The 20405-nt window shown below is 36.3% G+C and overlaps 1 protein-coding gene across 1 annotated transcript in view; it reads right to left on the bottom strand.

Moving 5' to 3' along the window:
- Positions 1–4541, bottom strand: part of LOC133633429 (ras and Rab interactor 2-like) — a 61299-nt gene extending 56758 nt beyond the window's left edge. Inside the window, exon 1 of the mRNA XM_062025955.1 lies at positions 4134–4541. The gene's annotated coding sequence lies outside the window, so the exon portion shown is untranslated. The remainder of the gene's footprint in view (positions 1–4133) is intronic.
- Between the last annotated feature and the right edge of the window lie 15864 nt (positions 4542–20405).

Below are 20405 nucleotides of genomic sequence, written 5' to 3'. Positions count from 1 at the left end.
CGATCGCTGGAACGCAGGTGAGCACGGGTGTTGATGAGCAGATGAGGGCTGGCTGGCGTAGGTGGAGCGCTAATGTTTTTATCATAGCTCTGTGAGGTCCCGTTATACTAAGTTAGCTTCAATGGCGTCGTTAGCAACAGCATTTTTAAGTTTCGCCAAGCTGGAAAGCATTAACCGTGTATTTAAATGTTCATGGTTTAATAGTATTGTTGATTTTCTGTCTATCCTTCCAGTCAGGGGTTTATGTATTTTGTTTCTATCTGCATTTGAGCCCGATGCTATCACGTTAGCTCCGTAGCTAAAGTGTTTCATCGATGTATTGTCGTGAAGATAAAAGTCACTGTGAATGTCCATTTCGCGTTCTCGATTCTCATTTTCAAGAGGATATAGTATCCGAGGTGGTTTAAAATACAAATCCGTGATCCACAATAGAAAAAGGAGAGAGTGTGGAATCCAATGAGCCAGCTTGTACCTAAGTTACGGTCAGAGCGAAAAAAGATATGTCTTGCACTGCATTGTAGTCCGTCACTCTAACGTTCCTCATCCACAAATCATTCATCCTCGCTCAAATTAATGGGGTAATCGTCGCTTTCTCGGTCCGAATCGCTCTCGCTGCATTGAAAACAATAGGAAAATATGAGGAGGCGATCAACTGACTATGTCACACTACTTCCGTTAGGGGCAAGGCTTTTTTTAAATCAGAGACTAAAAGTTGCGAACTTTATCGTCGTTGTTCTATACTAAATCCTTTCAGCAAAAATATGGCAATATCGCAAAATGATCAAGTATGACACATGCAATGAATCTGCTATCCCCGTTTAAATAAAAAAAATTCATTTCAGTAGGCCTTTAAGTAACGCTTATGACAACCAAGAATTTTGGTACTGGTACCGGTACCAAAATATTGGTATCGGGACAACACTAGTTCCTATTCTGTAGTTCTCTAATGCTAGACAATAACTTTGTCATCTGAAATTATAGCAAAGTTATTTGTGCTCCAGCACCAGTGTAGACCACAGAGCAGAATCTGGGTCAGTGGTTCTGACTTTCAGCTGAACTGACTAACCCATCTTGTTTTGGTTAGACATTTTTATTCAATGGTATTTGACTCTTTTAACAGCTGTTTTTTCCTCCAACAACAACAAAACACAACATGCCGGCGGCGTTCTCTTTCAAATCTCAATGAATTGTTGTTTTTGGTCTAGATTGAATGTTTACAATGTTGCTCAGTATGCATCCTTCATCTGAGGAGGGCAGGGGGTCGAGCATACATTGCATGTATCGTTCCAATTGTAAACTCCTTTAGAGCTTCACATGAAATTACAGTGAGATGAAAAACAAAAGCCCCTTTTTCCACCGCAAGAACCCTTCCAACAGAAACCACCCGGGTAAATGGGTTCGTTCTCCTAGCGGTCGGAGGGGTTCTATCCCTATTCAATAGTTCCTGAAACAAATGCACAATAGTGTGCTGAAGAACACGATTTAGTGTAACACGATTGCAGTTTTGGTACTCAACTCGTCATGTTTATTTAAGCAAACGTGTTCATTCATTTTAAAAGATTCATTTTGATATGCAAAACTGTGAGACGTGGAAATCCGCATTTCCAGAGGTTTAAGAAATCTTTTTTTTCTTTGGAAAAACAGCCGGAAAGCTGGTGGATCTAAGCGTAGAATACACGTCCAAACAAGGGTTGTACGGTATACCGGTACTAATAAACTACCGCAGTACTAATGAGATAAGGTACAATACTGGCATTGAAAAATACTGGTACCGTATTTTCCGGACTATAAGGCGCACTTAAAATCCTTTTTTCCCCCCTCAAAACTAGACAGTGTATCAGGGTGTAATTTATCAAAGTCCCACGGGAAGTGGGGGAGAAAAGTTGGAAAAGTCGGCAAAAGTCCCCAAAATGTTCAAAATACCTACCCAGGTTCGAGATGCCCAAAATGTCCAAAACGCACCCAGCAAGGAAGGTTTGTGTCATGTTTGTCCTCAAACCAAAAACAAACTAAAACAAAACAATTATTTGTCCCCCATCTTTTTCCATTTTCAATCCTTTATTAATAATGCTCCAGGGAGCCACTAGGGCGGCGCTAAAGAGCCGCATGCGGCTCGAGAGCCGCGGGTTGCTGACCCCGCATTGAGTGAATCATAGCTGATTCAACTATTTATTAGAACTAAATTACAATTAATTGATGTAAATTGAGTACAAATTGAGAAAAGGAAGTGAACATATACAGTTGAGATTAAAAGTTTACATACACTTGTAAAGAACATAATGTCATGACTTTCCAATAATTTCTACAACTCTTATTTTATTGTGATAGAGAGATTGGAGCACATACTTGTTGGTCACAAAAAACATTCATGAAGTTTCTTTCCTCCAGAAGGTCTTATCTTGGTCCATGTGATGTCAGATGAAACAAAAATTAAACTGTTTGGCCACAATACCCAGCAATATGTTTGGAGGAGAAAAGGTGAGGCCTTTAATCCCAGGAACACCACACCTACCGTTAAGCATGGTGGTGGTAGTATTATGCTCTGGGCCTGTTTTGCTGCCAATGGAACTGGTGCTTTAAATGGGACAATGAAAAAGCTCCAAATTCTTCAGGACAACCTCAAATCATCAGCCCGGAGGTTGGGTCTTGGGCGCAGTTGGGTGTTCCAACAGGACAATGACCCCAAACACACGTCAAAAGTGGTAGAGGAATGGCTAAATCAGGCTAGAATTAAGGTTTTAGAATGGCCTTCCCAAAGTCCCGACTTAAACGTGTGGACAATGCTGAAGAAACAAGTCCATGTCAGAAAACCAACAAATTTAGCTGAACTGCACCAATTTTGTCAAGAGTGGTCAAAAATTCAAGCAGAAGCTTGTGGATGGCTACCAGAAGTGCCTTATTGCAGTGAAACTTGCCAAGGGACATGTAAGCAAATATTAACATTGCGGTTTGTATACTTTTGACCCAGCAGATTTGCTCACATTTTCAGTAGACCCATAATAAATTCATAAAAGAACCAAACTTCATGAATGTTTTTTGTGACCAACAAGTATGTGCTCCAATCACTCTATCACAAAAAAATAAGACTTGTAGAAATGATTGAAAACTCAAGACAGCCATGACATTATGTTCTTTACAAATGTATGTACACTTTTGACCACGACTGTATGTTAGTAATAGCAATGAACTGGAACAGGGGTAGGATTTACAATGAGATAAAAGATTGTAGAAATATATTCCAATTGAAAAAAATATATAAAGACAGAACAATAAGCTCATATGGATCATATATAAGTGTCTACATTTTGCTTTATATGTATTATTTTACTTATTTTTTGTCTGGTTTTGTATTTGTTTTGTATCATCCCGTGGGGTGTATATTACTTTTTTGTTTGGTTTGTACTTCATGAAGTTTTGCCCTTGTTGTTTTTTTTTGTTGTTTGTTTTCATTATATTTGGATGTATTTGTTTGTAAGACTACTTATTATGTTGAAGGGGGCAGGAAATATAAGATTTTTTTCATCCTGTTCCTTCTCAAGCATTGGTGTGTAAATATGTGTTTAGTTGCTAAAGTTTAATGGTCTATTGATCAAAAATGCACATCAATGAAGGAGATAAATAAAAAATTAATGAATATTTAGATAAAACTTTGCTTCTGCCTACTCCTTATCAGACATGTTGTCAAGAAAAATGAAAATATGTGATGTATTGATACATGTTCGGAATAAACTTCAACCAACATATGGTATTTGCAAAGTATCGGTATCCGATACCAGCCTTAATTTCCTTGGTATCGAATCGGGGGGGGGAGAGTGGTATCGCACATCACTAATGAATTACAGTGCAAACAAATTAAAGAATGCCGGGGGACTGCTTTATTCATGTTATTTTTAATAAACAAACTAATCCTAAACTGTTAAAAACATGTCAAAACCTATTATTTTTAGAGGGACATATTTTTCTGAAATGTAATGTTAGTCCATCCATCCATTTTACCGCGAAGAGAGCAAAATATGAACGTAATATTGTCATTCCTTTCGACATTACAAGCAAAACAACACAACAGGGCACATTGTGAGGATTTAACTGTCAGAGTCACAACAACGTTTAAATGTTACAAAAGTCAGGCTCACCTTTAAAACGTGTCTTTAACGTCGACTGTTCGTCCTTCCATGGAGACAATGAGGGTCTGGGAAAACGTCACGGTTGTTGATTCCACAGGCGAGTAAACTTGCACGTTTCCCAGCACGCCTCCTCGCTAAGTTCGTGTATTTTTGTTTTCCACTGATACATCTCGACTATTAAAGTTGATTATGCCGCATGCTGATGGACGACTGAGAAGCTTTACGCCTTACTTTCCACACAAAGAAAAAGTGACGTTTTTATGTTTTTCTTTAAGTTTTTTTTTTTTTACTTCTTCAGACTCTGATGGCGTCAGTGTTTCACTTTTCTGACCTCTAGTGGCCAAGATTGGCCATAACAAGAAGGAAATGTAATGAGTGGCTATCATTGCTGACCTCTAGTGGCCAAATTTGGCCATAAAAAGAAGGAAATGTGGTTATCATAATAGTGTGAGAGTCCAGTCCTTAGTGACCAAGGGTCACCAACGCGGTGCCCGCGGGCACCAGGTCGCCCGTAAGGACCAGATGAGTCGCCCGCGGGCCTGTTCTAAATTTTAAAAAAAATTTAAAAAATAAAAATAAAAATAAATAAATATTTTTTTTATTTTTATTTATTTTTTTAAAATTAAATCTACATAGAAAAAACACAAGATACACTTTCAATCAGTGCATCAACCCAAAAAACCTCCCTCCATGCACACTCATCCACACCCACTCACACAAAAGGGGTTATTTCTTTCTGCTACCAATATTCTGGTTCCCACAACATAGACAACACATCTGCAAGGGACACAGTCCCTGAAGCACACATAATTGTATAGGCTGCTGGTCCACTAACATTTTCATTAATTACTATTTTTTATGTAATTATTTTTATATTGTTTTACTTTCTTTTTTATCCAAGAAAATGTTTTTTATTTATTTATCTTATTTTATTTTATTTTTTATAAAATGGCCTTATCTTCAACAGACCAGGTTGTCAATGAAATTAGATTTGTTTAAAGGGTTTTTAAAACCAGGTCCAGTCCAGATAATGTCCAAGTCGGACTCAGCAACACACACCTTCATTCATGTACACAGAAAACAATTAGGGAACACAACAGATTGCATATAATTTATGAACAAAATTACATTTTCAAAATAAGCATTTATGTACAGTCCAGATTATGTCCAGGTCACTCAAATTAGGGAACACAACAACAGATATCATATAATCTATAAACATAATTATACTTTCAAAATAAGCCTTTGAGGACTTCTCATCTTTTTTTTAATGTTTTTTGGCATCATTATCGTTTTCAACCATGTAACTTTCTAAAGTTAGAAAATACTGAATAAATGTTTTAAAGACAGCAATACTAAGTGAATATCTGTTTTTGGCCTTAAAAATAAACATTTTACGGAGTACTATAATTCAATTGACTAAATCATGATTGTCAATGAACTCTCCTAAAATAACAGAAACCACACTAAGCTTCATAAACAAACCAATCCTTAAACACATTTTTTCAACTTCCACCCAAAACAAAGACACAATATGACAATACCAAAACAAATGCAGGGTGGATTCAGACTCCTGACAACAAAATCGGCAATCATCTGACTCTTTCATATTCCATCATTTTAACATTTTCCCTGTGGGCAAGAAGTTATAAATAATTTTAATTTGAAAATAACGATTTTGCACATCGATAGTAGTTTTATAGATTAGTTTGAATATGGCATCCCATGGCAACGGGCAGTCAAAAAAGTCCTCCCATTTTCCATTTGTGTTGTATGAGGCAGCCTTCAAAGATTTCTTTATTAAATAAAAATTATATATTTTTCTATTTATTTTAGTTCCTTTTTGCCAACTACAATTTCTTATTAGAGGTTTACAAACTAATAATTTAGTAGTTCCATAATTAATTATTTGTTTCCATATTTTCCCAATTACTCCAGTTAGTTGATAAAATGAAAAGCTTGAGCAAGCATCACCATACATAGCTCTAAATTCATCATACTTCATAATTTTACCATTCTCATTGATAATATCATTGACAAAAATGATTCCTCTTTCAAACATATTTTTCCAAAAGAAAGGCTTTCCATCTATTACAATATTAGAGTTCATCCATATTATCGGCTGCAAAATATCGTCTCTTTTTTCTGGCACATAAAATTGAAAACACCACTATGAGTGGATTGTTTCCTTTATGAACCCCGCCATGTTTCCCAGCAGACTCTCTACATAAGAAAAATGGGAGGGGATCACTTGTAAAAAAGGATACAATTTCTTTTGATACAGTACATGTTTTTTGTCCAAAAGGACATTTGTGTACCACTCAATGTTTAAATACATCTTTGGAACAATTGATGCTTTTAAAGACAGACACATAGCTTCAAGGTTGAGAAGTTTCAGGCCCCCATATTCATACTATTTTTACAAAACATTTCTTTTAATCTTTTCTGGTTTGCCATTCCAGACAAAATCGAAGACCCTCCGCTCATAAATCTTAAAAAAGTTTTGTGATGGAGCTGGTAATGACAAAAACAAATAAATAAATTGAGGAATAATTAACGAGTTGGCAATAGACATTTTACCATACAAGGTTAGGGATTTCCCTTTCCATAATTGCATAATTTTGTCCAGCTTTCTTAGTCGATTATCATAATTTACTGAGCCTAGATCTTCCAGATTTTCTGGGACAACAACACCAAGTATGTTAACTGGTCCATCTGTCCACAAAACAGGCACTTTGCATTCCATTCGAAAGGACGTTCCCTTTAGATTTCCGATCCTCAACATTTTACATTTATCATAATTAAGCTTAAGGCCAGATTGCTGTGAAAATATGTCGAAAGATTAAGAAGGTTCCGCAAACAATGAGGAAAAATCTTATCTTTGTGAATCAGCCTTTTCTGACATGAACTTCATCAAGAACAAACACAGAACACGCCTCACTGATGCACATCTGCAAGACTCACTCAGAGTTGCAGTGTCAAGTTACACACCAGAGTACAACACACTAGTTAACAGCATGCAATGCCAGGCTTCCCACTAACTGACAAAGAAACAGATAACAGATTTGGTGTCCAGTTCAAAGTGTGACATGATTTAAAAATTTGAGAGTTTACTTTTGTATTTTACATGAGTTATTATTTGTACAAACATGGTGCAAAGTAATTCATGATTTGTTAAAAAATGTTAGTGGCTAGCTAGTTAAAATGGGATATTGTGATTTCACAAGACTGTCTTAGAAGTGATCATTTGAAAATGTTCAATTTGAAAAATGTGCACTTAGAGAAAATATAAAAATAAAGTGTTGCATATTGATATTTATCTGTTTCTATATATATTTATTGTGAGGAATCATTAAGATGATCAGTGTTTCCACAAAGATAAATATCATTAATTATTAATAATAACAGAGTTAAAGGTAAATTGAGCAAATTGGCTACTTCTGGCAATTTATTTAAGTGTGTATCTAACTGGTAGCCCTTCGCATTAATCAGTACCCAAGAAGTAGCTCTTGGTTTCAAAAAGGTTGGTGACCCCTGCCTTAGTGGATCTAACATAATATCGTGAGAGTCCAGTCCATAGGGGATCTAGCATAATAGTGTGAGAGTCCAGTCCATAGTGGATCTAACATAATAGTGAGAGTCCAGTCCATAGTGGATCTAACATAATAGTGTGAGATGTTAAAGAGGTTCATTTAGCCTACTAATGTGTATTTATAAATGGTTGATTTATATAGGCTAGTAAGGTAAAGTTTTGTACCTGACAAGTTTCGGCTATCTTGCTTCTGCAGCCTTCCTCAGAGGTGTCACGTGATGTTAGGAAGGCTGCAGAAGCAAGATAGCCGAAACTTGTCAGGTACAAAACTTTACCTTACTAGCCTATATAAATCAACCATTTATAAATATTGTGAGAGTCCAGTCCATAGTGGATCTAACATAATAGTGAGAGTCCAGTCCATAGTGGATCTAACATAATAGTGAGAGTCCAGTCCATAGTGGATCTAACATAATAGTGAGAGTCCAGTCCATAGTGGATCTAACAAAATAGTGTGAGAGTCCAGTCCATAGTGGATCTAACATAATAGTGTGAGAGTCCAGTCCATAGTGGATCTAACATAATAGTGTGAGAGTCCAGTCCATAGTGGATCTAACATAATAATGTGAGGGTCCAGTCCATAGTGGATCTAACATAATAGTGAGAGTCCAGTCCATAGTGGATCTAACATAATAGTGTGAGAGTCCAGTCCATAGTGGATCTAACATAATAGTGAGAGAGTCCAGTCCATAGTGGATCTAACATAATAGTGTGAGAGTCCAGTCCATAGTGGATCTAACATAATAGTGAGAGTCCAGTCCATAGTGGATCTAACAAAATAGTGTGAGAGTCCAGTCCATAGTGGATCTAACATAATAGTGTGAGAGTCCAGTCCATAGTGGATCTAACATAATAGTGTGAGAGTCCAGTCCATAGTGGATCTAACATAATAATGTGAGGGTCCAGTCCATAGTGGATCTAACATAATAGTGAGAGTCCAGTCCATAGTGGATCTAACATAATATTGTGAGAGTCCAGTCCATAGTGGATCTAACATAATAGTGAGAGTCCAGTCCATAGTGGATCTAACATAATAGTGTGAGAGTCCAGTCCATAGTGGATCTAACATAATAGTGAGAGTCCAGTCCATAGTGGATCTAACATAATAGTGTGAGAGTCCAGTCCATAGTGGATCTAACATAATATTGTGAGAGTCCAGTCCATAGTGGATCTAACATAATAGTGTGAGAGTCCAGTCTTTAATGGATCTAACATAATAGTGTGAGAGTCCAGTCCATAGGGGATCTAACATAATATTGTGAGAGTCCAGTCCATAGTGGATCAAACATAATAGTGAGAGTCCAGTCCATAGTGGATCTAACATAATAGTGTGAGGGTCCAGTCCATAGTGGATCTAACATAATAGTGTGAGAGTCCAGTCCATAGTGGATCTAACATAATAGTGAGGGTCCAGTCCATAGTGGATCTAACATAATAGTGTGAGAGTCCAGTCCGTAGTGGATCTAACATAATAGTGAGAGAGTCCAGTCCATAGTGGATCTAACATAATATTGTGAGAGTCCAGTCCATAGTGGATCTAACATAATATTGTGAGAGTCCAGTCCATGGTGGATCTAACATAATAGTGAGAGAGTTTTTTTGATTGATTGATTGAGACTTTTATTAGTAGGTTGCACAGTGAAGTACATATTCCGTACAATTGACCACTAAATGGTAACACCCGAATAAGTCCAGTCCATAGTGGATCTAACATAATAGTGTGAGAGTCCAGTCCATAGTGGATCTAACATAATATTGTGAGAGTCCAGTCCATAGTGGATCTAACATAATAGTAAGAGTCCAGTCCATAGTGGATCTAACATAATAGTGTGAGAGTCCAGTCCGTAGTGGATCTAACATAATAGTGAGAGAGTCCAGTCCATAGTGGATCTAACATAATAGTGTGAGAGTCCAGTCCATAGTGGATCTAACATAATAGTGTGAGAGTCCAGTCCATAGTGGATCTAACATAATATTGTGAGAGTCCAGTCCATAGTGGATCTAACATAATAGTGTGAGAGTCCAGTCTTTAATGGATCTAACATAATAGTGTGAGAGTCCAGTCCATAGGGGATCTAACATAATATTGTGAGAGTCCAGTCCATAGTGGATCAAACATAATAGTGAGAGTCCAGTCCATAGTGGATCTAACATAATAGTGTGAGGGTCCAGTCCATAGTGGATCTAACATAATAGTGTGAGAGTCCAGTCCATAGTGGATCTAACATAATAGTGAGGGTCCAGTCCATAGTGGATCTAACATAATAGTGTGAGAGTCCAGTCCGTAGTGGATCTAACATAATAGTGAGAGAGTCCAGTCCATAGTGGATCTAACATAATATTGTGAGAGTCCAGTCCATAGTGGATCTAACATAATATTGTGAGAGTCCAGTCCATGGTGGATCTAACATAATAGTGAGAGAGTTTTTTTGATTGATTGATTGAGACTTTTATTAGTAGGTTGCACAGTGAAGTACATATTCCGTACAATTGACCACTAAATGGTAACACCCGAATAAGTCCAGTCCATAGTGGATCTAACATAATAGTGTGAGAGTCCAGTCCATAGTGGATCTAACATAATATTGTGAGAGTCCAGTCCATAGTGGATCTAACATAATAGTAAGAGTCCAGTCCATAGTGGATCTAACATAATAGTGTGAGAGTCCAGTCCGTAGTGGATCTAACATAATAGTGAGAGAGTCCAGTCCATAGTGGATCTAACATAATAGTGTGAGAGTCCAGTCCATAGTGGATCTAACATAATAGTGAGAGTCCAGTCCATAGTGGATCTAGCATAATAGTGAGAGAGTCCAGTCCATAGTGGATCTAACATAATAGTGTGAGAGTCCAGTCCATAGTGGATCTAACATAATAGTGTGAGAGTCCAGTCCATAGTGGATCTAGCATAATAGTGAGAGAGTCCAGTCCATAGTGGATCTAACATAATAGTGTGAGAGTCCAGTCCATAGTGGATCTAAAATAATAGTGAGAGTCCAGTCCATAGTGGATCTAACATAATAGTGTGAGAGTCCAGTCCATAGTAGATCTAACATAATAGTGAGAGAGTCCAGTCCATAGTGGATCTAACATAATAGTGAGAGAGTCCAGTCCATAGTGGATCTAACATAATATTGTGAGTTTGCCCAGTTCTGACTTAGAGTAACATGAAGTAAAAACACAATTCCAGGGTTTTAAGTGTATTCAACGCTGTTTATTGCAGGAAGATTTTTGGATATTTTCACTCCGGCTTTGAGCTTATAGTCTTGAAACCAACAAAAGTGAGGTATTGCAGTGCACATTGATGACATTAATTAACCATAATTAACTGTATAATTGCAGTCAAAACACTGTAAATATAGCTGCTTGTTTCTTGCATTAAACAAAGAGTCAAACAAAGTCAAAGTCATTATGGGTTGAACATACTTGGCCAATAAATCTTGATTCTGATTGTCAGACATGATACTTCCACATTTGAATTCATCAGCGTGCATAGGAATGACACACAAAATATAATCAGCAATGAAAATGAGGCATGCACATTTTCTGTAAAAGAAGAGCGTCACTTTAAAATGGTGGCGTACAGTAGATCCCTGCTCTTTGCAAGAGTTACATTCCAAGACTCCAAGCAAATGGCACCCACATAAAAGCTTCAAAAATGCCTATTTTTGATACCGTAAACCTGCACTTTTTAAACACATTTTGGATTTATGTTTACACATGAGAAATAAGTACAAGGAGACAGTATACAATATTGTTTAAACCCCAAAACCAGTGAAGTTGGCACGTTGTGTAAATGGTAAATAAAAAGAGAATACAACATTTGCAAATCCTTTTCAACTTATATTCAATTGAATAGACTGCAAAGACAAGATATTTAATGTTTGAATTGAGAAACATCTTTTTTTTTTGCAAATAATCATTAACTTACAATTTAATAGCAGCAACACATTGCAAAAAAGTTGGCACAGGGGCATTTTCACCACTGTGTTACATGGCCTTTCCTTTTAACGACACTCAGTAAACGTTTGGGAACTGAGGAGACACATTTTTGAAGCTTCTCAGGTGGAATTCTTTCCCATTCTTGCTTGATGTACAGCTTAAGTTGTTCAACAGTCCGGGGGTCTCCATTGTGGTATTTTAGGCTTCATAATGCACCACACATTTTCAATGGGAGACAGGTCTAGAATACAGGCAGGCCAGTCTAGTACCCGCACTCTTTTACTACGAAGCCACGCTGTTGTAACACGTGGTTTGGCATTGTCTTGCTGAAATAAGCAGGGGCGTCCATGATAACGTTGCTTGGATGGCAACATATGTTGCTCCAAAACATGTATGTACCTTTCCGCATTAATGGTGCCTAAACAGATGTGTAAGTTACCCATGCCTTGGGCACTAATACACCCCCATACCATCACACATGCTGGCTCTTCAACTTTGCGCGTGGAACAATCCGCATGGTTCTTTTCCTCTTTGTTCCGGAGGACACGACGTCCACAGTTTTCAAAAACAATTTGAAATGCGGACTCCTGAGACCACAGAACACTTCTCCACTTTGCATCAGTCCGTCTTAGATGAGCTCGGGCCCAGCGAAGCCGGCGGCGTTTCTGGGTGTTGTTGATAAATGGCTTTCGCTTTGCATAGTAGAGTTTTAACTTGCACTTACAGATGTAGCGACGGACTGTAGTTACTGACAGTGGTTTTTTTAAGTGTTCTTGGTGATATCCTTTACACACAGATGTCGCTTTTCAATGTAGTGCAGCCTGAGGGATCGAAGGGCTGTAATATTATCGCTTATGTGAAGTGATTTCTCCAGATTCTCTGAACCCTTTGATGATATTACGGACCGTAGATGGTGAAATCCCTAAATTCCTTGCAATAGCTGGTTGAGAAAGGTTTTTCTTAAACTGTTCAACAATTTGCTCGCGCATTTGTTGACAAAGTGGTGACCCTCGCCCCATCCTTGTTTGTGAATGACTGAGCATTTCATGGAAGCTGCTTTTATACCCAATCATGGCACCCACCTGTTCCCAATTAGCCTGTTCACCTGTGGGATGTTCCAAATCGATGTTTGATGAGCATTCCTCAACTTTCTCAGTCTTTTTTGCCACTTGTGCCAGCTTTTTTGAAACATGTCGCAGGCATCAAATTCCAAATGAGCTAATACTAGCAAAAAACAACAACGTTTTCCAGTTTGAACGTTAAGTGTCTTGTCTTTGCAGTCTATTCAATTGAATATAAGTTGAAAAGGATTTGCAAATCATTGTATTCTGTTTTTATTTACCATTTACACAACGTGCCAACTTCACTGGTTTTGGGGTTTGCACTTAACGACAACCGCCCCCCTTTTGCGCAGTGGTCAATTCAAAAGAAGACTGGTGAAAAGTCACAAAGTTTTGCAGTAAACAGGCCAGTTTGAGCCCAAATCCTGCACAGTACTCAGGGCCTAGTGTGAGTACGCCCTAAGTCGGCATATGTTCTTCATCACAAGTTATCATAAACACTTCCACTTCCACTTATTCTGCCAAAGTGCCACATTTAAATACAGTTGCATTTGGTTAATCTCAATGGCATCCATTTAAATACTATGATACAAATGTGACAATATATTGCAAATAGATGATACAAAACATGCACATTTTAAAGTTATAGACTCCAATATAAACAACAAGTCATTTTCCAGTTATTTCATTCTAGCTTTGGCTTTGACTTCAATGTGTGGCCCGCCACTTCATTTTATTTGGCCCTCGAAAGCCTGGAAATAATATGTATCAATAAAGTACTGTAACTTTTCTCACTAAATATATTATTTCTTTCTATTTTGGGAGAAAAAATATACATGTACTCAATGTAATCGCAAATTATGTTAACTTAAATATTGTCGGATTATGCAAAAATATATTATCAAACATTCAAACCATTTTTTAAAAATAGAAATAAATACTAATAATAATGATTTCAAAGCAAGTTATCCATCAAATTGTGCAATGTAAAAGTAGCAATAGATTTCATGGTAAAATTGTGAAATTTACTGTGGTTTTTACAGCATTTTTCTCTAAATGAAAATAAACAGTACTTTTTTTTACTGTAATAAACGGTGGTGCCATTTTGGCATTTACAGTAATACACCGAAAAATCTACAGTTGTTGATTTGCGGTATGAAAAAACCCCAACAACAAACAAACTGGCAGCTCAGGTGCCAACATTTTACTGTAAAATTGCATTTTTTTTTATTTACAGTAAAAAAAACTATTGTAAATTTGACAGTAAAATTCTGGCAACTGAGCTGCCTTTTTTTTTTTAAACCATAAAAACAGCAGTGGTGTTTTTCCATTTACAGTAAAATACACACAAATTTGACATGAAATTAAAGCAACTTACCATATTTTTTTTACATTTTAGTTTTTAAAAAAATCTACTAATAAAATGCATAAAACAATTGAGTAATTTACTGTGGTTTTTACAGCATTTTTTCTCAAAATGAAAAAAAAAAAACAGTACTTTTTTTAACCTTAATAAACTGTGGTGTCATTTTGGCATTTATAGTAACACACCGAAAAATCGACAGTTGTTGGTTAGCTGTAAAAAAAAACAAAAAATTGGCAGCTCAGGTGCCAACATTTTACTGTAAAATTGCATTTTATTTTATTTACAGTAAAAAAAAAAGTAAATTTTACAGTAAAATTCTGGCAACTGAGCTGCCTTTTGTTTTACCATAAAAACAGCAGTACTGTTTTTTCCATTTACAGTAAAATACATTAAATTTTGAGGTGAAATTATTGCAACTTACCATATTTTGTTTACATTTTAGTTTAAAAAAATGCTACTAATAAAATGCATAAAACAATTGAGTAATTTATTGTGGTTTTTACAGCATTTTTTATCAAAATGAAAAAAAAAACAGTACTTTTTTTACCTTAATAAACTGTGGTGCTGTTTTGGCATTTACAGTAACACACCGAAAAATCTACAGTTGTTGATTTGCGGTAAAAAAAAACCCAAAAAAAACTGGCAGCTCAGATGCCAACATTTTACTGTAAAATTGCTTTTTTTTTATTCACAGTTGAAAAAACAAATGTACATTTTACAGTAAAAATTCTGGCAACTGAGCTGCCTTTTGTTTTACCATAAAAACAGCAGTACTGTTATTTCCATTTACAGTAAAATACAAAAAAATTTTTGAGGTGAAATTATTGCAACTTACCATATTTTCTTTACATTTTAGCTTTAAAAATGCATAAAACAATTGAGTAATTTACTGTCGTTTTTACAGCATTTTTTCTCAAAATGAAAAAAAAACAGTACTTTTTTTTACTGTAATAAACTGTGGTGCCGTTTTGGCATTTACAGTAACACACCGAAAAATCTACAGTTGTTGATTTGCGGTAAAAAAAAAAAAAAAAAAAAGTTTTTTTTTTATTTACAGTAAAAAAACAAATAAATGCCAGTAAAAGTCTGGCAACTGACCAGCCTTTTTTTTTTAACCATAACCATTTTTCCATTTACAGTAAAATACACAAAAATTTGATATGAAATTAATGCAACTTACCATATTTTTTTTTACATTTTAGTAAAAAAAAATCTACTAATAAAATGCATAAAACAATTGAGTAATAATAGTACTCACTGTTAAAAGCGGCCACAGAACTGCAATGTGGCCCTCAGTGAAAACGACTTTGACATCTCTGATGTAGAGCATCCAAAAGGCTGAAACCGGTGGCAAGACATAATCTTTGAATAAATGAATCCATAAATAACCAATGATTATGTCTGCTGTAACAGCATTGTCAATGCTTCCTCCTCCTTCCCACATTGACACACACTCTTAGCTCTTGTTTCCTGGAATACAAAAAATGGCAGTGATTGTACAAACGTACACAATATGTCCGACAGATGTTCCAGTCCAAAAGTCCAAAAGCTACATGTTTGTGCTGCCAGAGACAGAATCACTAAAATCCACTGAATAAGATGCGAGTTGCAGAGAAATCCCTTTGACTATATGTGGATTTCAACACATGCAATACCTGGATTTTACAGAGATTTGTCTGCAAATATTCATAATAAATACACATATTTTAAAGTTGTATAGTATTTGTGTCAGTGCAAAGCTGGAGCTGTATTGTGTCTAATACAGCATGCCGTAACATCACAAAAAACAGGAAAGAAAAGGTTGATATTAGGGTTGTCCCGATACTGGAGCTTTGCATATTGGTCGATAAAGATACAGTCGCGGTCAAAAGTTGACATACACTTGTAAAGAACATAATGTCATGGCTGTCTTGAGTTTCCAATCATTTCTACAACTGTTATTTTTTTGTGATAGAGTGACTGGAGCACATACTTGTTGGTCACAAAAAAACAGTCATGAACTTTGGTTCTTTTATGAATTTATTATGGGTCTACTGAAAATGTGAGCAAATCTGCTGGGTCAAAAGTTAAAGTTAGTTAAAGTTAAAGTACCAATGATTGCCACACACACACGAGTGTGGTGAAATTTGTCCTCTGCATTTGACCCATCCCCTTGTTCACCTCCTGGGAGGTGAGGGGAGCAGTGAGCAGCAGCGGTGGCCGCGCCCGGGATTTGGTGATTTAACCCCCAATTCCAACCCTTGATGCTGAGTGTCAAGCAGGGAGGTAAAGGGTCCCATTTTTATAGTCTTTGGTATGACTCGGCCGGGGTTTGAACTCACAACCTACCGATCTCAGGGCGGACACTCTAACCACTGGGCCACTGAGTAGATTACATGGAAACATGGACTTGTTTCTTCAGCATTGTCCACACGTTTAAGTCAGGACTTTAGGAAGACCACTCTAAAACCTTCATCCTAGCCTGATTTAGCCATTCCTTTACCACTTTTGACGTGTGTTTGGGGTCATTGTCCTGTTGGAACACCCAACTGCGCCCAAGACCCAACCTCCGGGCTGATGATTTTAGCTTGTCCTGAAGAATTTGGAGGTAATCCTCCTTTTTCATTGTCCCATTTTGTCACGGTTTGGTTGCAGCTTGCTGCGAGGTTTGTTCTCCCAAGATGCAAACGGACTATTCCTATGCAGGTAAAAACATGATTTAATTCTCAAAACTCAAAAAAGGTACAAAAACGGAAAACAAGGCGAAAGCACAACGCGCTGATCGCACTTGGAGTTCAAGTAAATACTTAGCATAGACTATGGACATAGAGAACTTATGAGACTGTGACATGAAATAAACACGACTTACGTAGTCCAGGCATGAGACAAACAATGACGCCAGGACGACTGACTGGCAAAGGCAGGCTTAAATAATGTCTCTAGATTGGAAACAGGTGCGCGACCCGAACACCAGAGGCAGGTGAAAACCATAAGTCGCCAGCAAAAAAGGACATCATGTTAAATGAAGAGTTTCTGTCTCTGATAGTTGATATAATAATGTAACTGCATCATTAAGCCTACATGAACTCCATGGTGTTCAGGGATGAATAGTCTCTCCTATTGCTATTGTACCATTTTTTTCAGCTATACTTACATTAATCATTAGTAATGGAGTAGTCTAGTTTTGAATGGCAGGGTCCCTGCTATCACATGTTGAGAAAAATATAACATTGACATAATAAAAATTAACTACAGGCTTCCCAAATGCTGTAATAAATTAAGCATGATGAGTTGACTTGAAACTGTTTAATGTTGCACTTTTTATATGTAGAAGTTTTGTCATTTTATTTAATCTGAGCAACAACTTGAGGCAGTTTAATGTTGATTAACGTGGGCAGAATTATTATAGTGTTCCCAATGTTAAAAGGATAAAGCCATTGTTTACAAATTTGGTAAACAAATAACCAAAAAATTTATATTTTGTTGTTTTCTTACTGCACCGAAAATGAACCGAACTAAAACAAACAAGGGTGCACAAAAACAGGAACTAACAAAAACATGATCCGGACCACGGATCATGACACATTTACTTTCTGTAAAACACCAGTTCCATTGGCAGCAAAACAGGCCCAGTGCATAATACTACCACCACCATGCTTGACGGTAGGTGTGGTGTTCCTGGGATTAAAGGCCTCACCTTTTCTCCTCCAAACATATTGCTGGGTATTGTGGCCAAACAGCTCCATTTTTGTTTCATCTGGCATCACATGGACACAGATGAAACAAAGTTTAACGTGTGGACAATGCTGAAGAAACAAGTCCATGTCAGAAAACCAACACATGTAGCTGAACTGCACCGATTTTGTCAAGAGGAGTGATCAAAAATGCAAGCAGAAGCTTGTGGATGGCTACCAAAAGTGCCTTATTGCAGTGAAACTTGCCAAGGGACATGTAAGCAAATATTAACATTGCTGTATGTATACTTTTGACCCAGCACATTTGCTCACTTTTTCAGTAGACCCATAATAAATTCATAAAAGAACCAAACTTCATGAATGTTTTTTGTGACCAACAAGTAAAAAAAATAAGAGTTATAGAAATGATTGGAAACTCAAGACAGCCATGACATTATGTCCTTTACAAGTGTATGTAAACTTTTGACCACGACTGTATGCACGAATTATACATACTTTTAATATTTGGTAACATGGAATGTTAGAAAAGGTTTGATCAAATGAGTCAAACAGACAACAATGGTAGGTATATAAAAACACTAACTTATTTACCATTAACCGTCCGGAATAGAATTGTACTGTGTTTAAGTTGAAGTGGTGTGGTAATTGTGTTTTGGTGACACCGAGTGGCCACAATACGCAGCTATAATGATTTAATACTTGCTTGTATTGACAAATGTGCTGTTTTCGACTGCAATATTGTTTAATGAAGTACACCTATTACGTATGTCTAGCACAGGGGTGTCCAAAGTGCGGCCCGGGGGCCATTTGCGGCCTGCAGCTAATTGTTTACCGGCCCGCCACTCATTCTGGAAATGCTATTGCAAAAATAAAAATGAATGAGGTGAAATCTAACGAGAAAAGTTGCAATGTTGACACAAAGCTGCCATGCAGGCAGTTTTTTTAATTTTGTCTTTCTTTATTTTTATTTTTTTACCATTGTTAAAAAAAAAAAAAGACAAAAAATCCATGTTATAATGAATTATTTTTAAGGCTCCAATTACTTCAAATATTTCACTTTAAAATGTTTTAAGTGGTAAATATTGCATTTATATTGTGTATTTGCCATATAAAAACATCAACGTTTTATTTGACAAAAGAGCATAAAACAAACAAAATAATAGTTCAAATGTAAAATTGACAGATATATCTGAAGTTGATCTCCAAACTTAAGTTGTGCAAGTAAAAGAAACACCTAATAAAAATGTATCACTTTATGAGTGGGGCACCTTTTGGATCCCAAATATATTTAGTGGTATTTTATTTATCTTTTCACTGTGATTACTCAAAAATATTAAGGAATTAAAATCAATGCATTATTGATCTTTCATGGCTCTAATTACTAAATACTGCATATTTCAGTTTTACTATAAAAAAAACAAAGTTGTTTTTTACATAAAAGCCATAAAACCTATTTTTTATTACTTTATATCAACTTGAAGTTGATATAGAGATTTACTGTAAATAAAAAATAATAATAATTTTTAGGGATGTCCGATAATGGCTTTTTGCCGATATCCGATATTCCGATATTGTCCAACTCTTTAATTACCGATACCGATATCAACCGATACCGATATCAACCGATATATACAGTCGTGGAATTAACACATTATTATGTCTAATTTGGACAACCAGGTATGGTGAAGATAAGGTACTTTTAAAAAAAAATTATAAAATAAAATAAGATAAATAAATTAAAAACATTTTCTTGAATAAAAAAGAAAGTAAAACAATATAAAAAAAGTTACATAGAAACTAGTAATTAATGAAAATGAGTAACATTAACTGTTAAAGGTTAGTACTATTAGTGGAGCAGCAGCACGCACAATCATGTGTGCTTACGGACTGTATCCCTTGCAGACTGTATTGATATATATTGATATATAATGTAGGAACCAGAATATTAATAACAGAAAGAAACAACCCTTTTGTGTGAATGAGGAGGGAGGTTTTTTGGGTCGGTGCATTAATTGTAAGTGTATCTTGTGTTTTTTATGTTGATTTAATAAAAAAAAACAAAAAAAAAACGATACCGATAATAAAAAAAAACGATACCGATAATTTCCGATATTACATTTTAACGCATTTATCGGCCGATAATATCGGCAGGCCAATATTATCGGACATCCCTAATAATTTTACTTATTTTTAACAATTTAATGACTGAGACCCTTTATGGTCCCGGGACCCCTAAAGGTAAAATAAATGTTAAAAAAACATATATTTTGTTATGGTTTAAAAATGAAAAATATCAAATTGGCCCCCCGCGTGCTTTAATTTTTCCGTGTGCGGCCCTCAGTGGAAAAAGTTTGGACACCCCTGGCCTAGCATGTGTGCTATTGCGTGCTGAGCTGTTGTGCAGCTGCCAGCTTCTAGTAGCCTATAAGCCTACCGTGTTTACAGTTTGTAAATGACTTGACTAAAATACAAGTAAAGACCGACCTTGTGTGCTTATTGGAGGACATTTAGATGTTAACTGGCGTTCCGGCTTTGCATGAGAAAACATATTGCCGGACTGCTCGTACCAGAGCTCATTATTATATCGGAAATGTTAGATACAAACTGTGTGGAGGGAGAGTGTGATCAGTGCGCCCGCAGGAGCAA

Source organism: Entelurus aequoreus, linkage group LG18 (genome assembly GCF_033978785.1).
Source record: "Entelurus aequoreus isolate RoL-2023_Sb linkage group LG18, RoL_Eaeq_v1.1, whole genome shotgun sequence".
In the NCBI taxonomy this organism is placed as follows: Eukaryota; Metazoa; Chordata; class Actinopteri; order Syngnathiformes; family Syngnathidae; genus Entelurus; species Entelurus aequoreus.
The sequence above is the reverse complement of the archived record's forward strand: the minus strand, read 5'-3'. Positions and strand labels throughout refer to the sequence as shown.